This window comes from Micropterus dolomieu, linkage group LG13, assembly GCF_021292245.1.
Source record: "Micropterus dolomieu isolate WLL.071019.BEF.003 ecotype Adirondacks linkage group LG13, ASM2129224v1, whole genome shotgun sequence".
Classification (NCBI taxonomy): Eukaryota; Metazoa; Chordata; class Actinopteri; order Centrarchiformes; family Centrarchidae; genus Micropterus; species Micropterus dolomieu.
The window spans coordinates 19,499,223-19,505,404 of NC_060162.1; positions in this window are offsets into that span (position 1 = coordinate 19,499,223).

Consider the following 6,182-nt stretch of genomic DNA (forward strand, 5'->3'; position numbering starts at 1 on the left):
CCATTTAACTGTCAACAATTTGGTGTGTTTATTTACTTAAATTGAATAAATCTTTCTTTATTTCATCTTTGCATACTGTTTATTAAGTCGTTTTAATCAGTTGTGAATAGGACTAAATGGAAAAATAGTAAATGTTTACAAACTGTGTCCTTTCAAAGTTTGTCCCAGTACTTTAAATATACTGATCATGTTTTTAGCAGCATGCTGTTTTTTGTTTCTTATTCCTGGGATAAGAAAAGGCCCACAACTCCAACAAAAATAGCTTTTAGTGAGTGCATGCTACACTGAGAAATTGTATCACCATAGATAATCCAGTTAGATGTTGCATGGGAAAAGATCACAGGGAGAGACCAGATACTAGCTGCGGGTAGAGCACATGATATGTAACAGATTTCCTGTTTTTAAACTCACAAACAAGTCTCGCCTGTTTTTAAGGCCCACTAGCAAGAACACAGTTTTCAAAGGTTTGAAATGGTTGAAAACTAACCGACCGCAAGGATGTGGCAGCACATCGGGCAGTTAAACTAACGTGTCCTGTGTGTGACATTGATCACACATAAATGATGTGTTGCACTGTAAATTTGTGTAACAAGCATCTTAAAGTCCAGCTTAGTGAGGGAGTTTCATGAGTGCTTGATGTTATGACTAAGACAGAAGCAGTGACTCAGACGATATTTATTTTCTTTAGAAGTCTTTAATGATATTAAAAGGTGCAGGGTCAAATGGTTTGGCTCAGAGTGAGTCAGGCCACCAGCTGCTGGCAGCCATTGTGTTTGGGGACTGATATTGTCACAGTGATGGAGAGGAAGAGTTGAAATGAGAGCAAAACAATCCTCAAATCCCGAAAGCATGATATTGTGTTAGGGGATGTGTATGTTTGTGTGTGTGTGTTTGTGTAAGAGAGCGAAATGGTACTTGTAACTTGTAAGGGATTCATGTGAGTGCCTGCACGCATGCATGCATTTGTATTTGAAAGTGCGTCCGTATGCTTGTAAGCCTGTGTAAGTGTGTGTGTTCAAAGTACTCGGAAACTTGAATTCAGACAAAGACTGTGACAAAGATGTGATTTCCTCAAGCACTTATTATGGAAAGGTTTTGGAAGACAATCACCACTTTCGTGTGTGTTTTTATAGCTGAATGTTGTAAAAAGAAAGCTCTGAAGACCAAGACCTCCTGACATGTGACCCAGCTTCTTCCATTTCTTTAACTTTCTTTCCATTTTGAAAAAACCCAAAACCATCTAAGACAACCACAGGTCGTTTCCTCTCATCCCTTCCGATCCTCCCTTCTCTGCACTTTCCCTTCCTGTCACTTCTTACTGTACATGCTGATCTTGCAGATGTTGGCTTTGTCTTTGTTTTCTCAGAACAATGTTTTATAGGTTGGTAAGGAGGAGAGGAAAATTAAAGTCATTGGAAGGTGAAAGTTTGGATTTGGGCCAGTGGATTGTGTCAAAAGATTTTGTAGGTTTGCATACCTCTTCTAAATTTGAATGTCAAAAACAATTGTTGTGTATGTACATCAGTGTACAGCAATACAGCGCACTAGAAATTAAGAAAACATATTTTATTATCTTAAAGGTATCCTTTTTCATAGTAGACTTTTGGACAGAGCTGGAAAAGCAGGTGTAACTGATAACATAAATAATGGCTGCGTTCTATTGGTATTGTGCATACACTTCAGTGGAGCTGAGCCATTGGTAAAGCCAAAAAAGGCAATTTATTTCAGAAACTTGTTTTGTAATATTTGTCAAAATTCTTAATAAATCAAATCCTCTGACACAAAAATGAAAAAAATAATCTGGTATCTGTGGCTATCACTGGTTTGCACTTTGGACCGAATTAAATGACTGGCTGGCCTACCTTCCTGTTTACCTGTGCTCATTCTGCCTGTGCACTCACTGCATATGAAAATGTGTTTTGAGGGAGTGATTTTGGTAGGTTGGCTGGAGGGATATGGTGCAACTTTTTCAGTTGGATACATTCAAAATCTATCTGTTTCTTGCCAATTTCTCCAACGTTGCCTACCACTGCTTTAATGATATTAGTTCCACCTGTGCTTTTCCTGCAGTGAGAAGTCAAACTATTTTCTGAGGAAGGTTTGTTGTTTTCAATTATGTGTTGATGTGTATTCAATTATTTGACTTCTTTCTCATGCTGGTGGCAGTGTTATCCTGTTGATCCATCAGTTGCCCTCAGGATGAGCTGTAATAAATTTGGTGATCCCTTAACTTTTTATGTTGCACAACTGTCTGGTAAAAAGAAAAATGTTTACCAATACTTTAGTTTATGACCAAAACATACTTACAACTTATAGCCTTAGCTGTACTTTGTGTTTAGTGCTTATTAGCATATATTAGCATGCTAACAACCTACACTGGTGAACATGGTAAACCATATACATACCTGCTAAACATCATCGTGTTAACACACATATTGTCATTGTGAGTATGTTAACATGCTAAAATTAGCATGTGCCGGTCTGCTTCTTATCTTATGTTATATTGTTTTTACATGTGGTCTTATTATGTCATTTCTTCTCACTCGACGAGTGAGCTGTTGTGACTCAAAGTGACTCACCTTCCTGTGTATGTGGGCACACACACACACACAAAGAATCTTAAGGTGTCCCCAAACAAAGGTAGCAGCTGGTCCCCGCATCATGTTGCATGTTGGAGAAGAGAAATATCAAATATCTGAAAAGTTCCCCTAAACATTGATGGGATATACACACACACAAACACACACACACACACGCACACACACTCACACACACACACACACACACACCATGAATAGTCTGGTGTGTCTTAAGACTTAATGCAACTCGTATTTGCCAGAGATGGAGAGAGTACACCTAATGAATGGCTGACCAAGCTCTGGCCACCCTCTCTCACACACAAATATGCACTCCCCTGCACATGCACATTTGACAGGATCAAATGTCCTGAGCTGGTCTTTGTTGAGTTTTGTTAAAAATGTCATGCTATTTAAGCTAAATGCTAAAAATGCCCAGAGCAAAGAAAAACAACAGCTTGTTAATTATCTTTGTCCTTTCTGATTTTATATCTATGGATCTCAGCCTTCTAAATCTTGCTCTGACAGCCTCTTGCTAAACTTCTTCTGCATCTCTTTCTCTCTGTCTGGCCTTTCTCCACAGCCCTCGCTTTCTCTCTCTGTTCTTATGCAACCAGCTCATAAATAGAAAATGGATGTGTCACGCAATTACTGTATTTATACTGGAAATGGACTAAAGGCAGGGGCCAAGGTTTATACTGGAGCCCACACAGGGTTTTAAGCCTTCTTCCATTTACTTTATTTTTGCTCCAGTATCAAAACAGGGTGACTCATTCATCTCGGCTGCACAGGTGTTGGGCTTTTTGTTCTTTTTTAAACGATATTATTTAGCAACTCAAAATCAATAGATCTGTATCAATAAAAATTGAAACTGACACGTTTGAAAGCCTGAACAAATGTGCCAAAACATGTAGGATACAAAGGTGAGAAAGGAATGATGGGAAAAGAATGTCAGCCATTATTTGTCCAAGAGGGAAGCAGGTTTGGCTTACTTTTTTTTTCTTTACATGTTCAGTTGAACACACAGCAAAGCGTTTGTGACAGAGTAAGACGCAGGGACCTTTTAGGTTTGTCCATCCCGCTGTGTGTTGTGTTTTTGTTGTTTTAGCTGCTGCTGGAGTTAAATCGGTCCCAATCCTCCATCTCTTCCTGGTCTACGCTCTTTGCCTTTTTCTCAGCCAGGTGGTTCCTGTTCTCTATCTTGTGTTGAACCACTTTCATAGCTCTGAAAGTCTCTCAAGCAATTCAAAGGGCAGCAAACATCTCAAACAGTATGTAGACGAGCAGGTTTCATCTGCCAAATTTTTAAAAGTGCATTTGTGTACAGAAAAACATCTGCACACACAGCTATTAATCCTATTGGTGCAAGTCTTTTGATCTGATCAATCTGACTGATTGATTGATGATCCATGATTCATCGTTTCATTTCAGTGTTTTTGTATTTACGGCCATCATCGGTTCCTGTAACATTTCACCTATCTACCATGCAGAATTGTGGGGTTGCCACAGCTTTACAACAGTGTCCACGAGGACAAGAGGGAAGTGGTTCTGCAATATCCAAAATCATTTGGGGAGTAACTTAATTCTTTACCTTTGGTTTTATTTTCAAGCAGGTGTGATTAAACAGGTTTAACTGAACCTCTCAGATCTCGTGTATGGTTGCATTATAACTAATTGTAAGTGATTAATTATACATTCTACTGGCTAGCTGAGTAAAATGTTATCATAGCCAATAGAAATGATTTTCAAAACTTTCAGAATAATTTTTAGAATAATAATAAACAAGTCCCTATAAAGATTATGTGTTGGAGCAAGGGACTCTGTCCTGCATTATTTAGAGTAGTTCCGAAGTATGAAATGCTCTGAACACCTTTTTTATATTAGTAGAGAAGAAAAATAATTCAACAACAGAAATTCTCCTGCAAATGGGTCCTGATGCATAGAAAAGATTAATTCCTGTGAAATGTAGAAACTGGAACTTGATATAAACATTCACTTGTCTGCATGTCTAACTTGATTGTTTAAAAAAAACAGTTAAAAGACTTTTCTATTCCAAAAGACAAGACGGTAATCCTCTCAGCGTGGGATCCAGGCTCATTAAAACACACCACTGCTCTTGCCATAAGAGGAGTTGTCACCAGCTGAACTGTGACCCATTTTGGGTGTGACCTTTTCATTTAAGAAACCAGGCTACGGAGTCTATTATTCAACATCCTGGGAACTAAAGCTAAACCCAGCACTCCTCTCATGTGCAAGCCAAGCCAGAGTTTGTATCAGCAGCTGAATAAAAGACCTTATATGTTCTTTCAACAGACCAAACTCTCTCTCAAGCACATTTCAGTGTGTATGTGAGTGTGGTTCATCTTTTTATATCCTGGTGGGAACACACACTAACTGATAGGGACTCGTGTCACAGTGGGGACCCCACGGGTAGAGAAAGCTAGAGCTTTTTGAGGGTTTTGGGGATCAGGTTACAATTAGGTTTGGTTTGGGTAAAGGGTAAAGGTAAGGGTTAAGATTAGGCATGGACAGTAGACGTGATGATTAAGGGTAAGGGAACGCATTATGCCAATGAGATGTCCCCACAGGGATAGAGGAACAAACATGTGTGGGTGGGTGTGGGTGTGTGTGTGTATGTAGAGGTGGTAGGTTAGAGGGTGGGAGTGGTTCAGGATACAGACTAGGGAGTTGCAGTTTGAACAATTACACCCAAACTTCCACTTTACCTCAATCAGCCACTGGACATTTCCCTCCTTTAACCTTTCGTTCCCTTTTACTTCCCCCCCCCCCCTCTCTTTCTCTTTTGTTTCAGCAATTTTGCACACTTTGTTCCTTCCCATTCTTCATAACAATGTTTTCTTTCTGTTTTCTCTTTTCAGCTGTCTCTTATTTTCTCTCTCTTCTATCCCTCACTGCAGGTTAATTCATTTGAAATGCAGTGGTTGCTTTACTGGCATCAGGGGTGCAAAGCAACTTAATTACTTTGACACTGTTGTTACTGTAACTGAGTAGCTTTTTCGTGGGGTACTTTATTACTTTATTGAGGAACTGTTTTAAATCCTTAATTGTACTTAAACTTCAGTAGCTTAATTTATGATTAAAGCCAGTGTTTACAGAGGATAGACTTGCTGGTAGACTTGCTGCGAACACTGTAAAATACTATTACTACTACTACTACTCTCTGTGGCATGCTTTAGATCTCAATGCAAATTTCATATAACTCCAAAGTCTACACACCGGAAAGAGTAGATTTTTGTGTCTTTATTCAGAGTGTGTGATGCTGCCTTGTGCATTGGTTGTGTGGAATACAAAGCAACAGATTTCCATCCATTATCTAGACCTACATATCCCTTTCAGGGTCGTGGAGGGCTAGAACCTATCCCAGTTTACATTGGATGAGAAGTGGGGTTCATCCTGGACAGGTCACCATTATAACACAAGGCTATGTCAGATTAATTTATTAATATTTATTAATTTATTGGTCCAGAGGAATTATTTTCTCAAATTTGGAAAAGACTAAGAACTGCTGTGGTAATACAGTGATGAACTTGACTTAAAGTTACATTTATTAACTAAAAAACTGGATTTAGCATAAGTTACACTTAT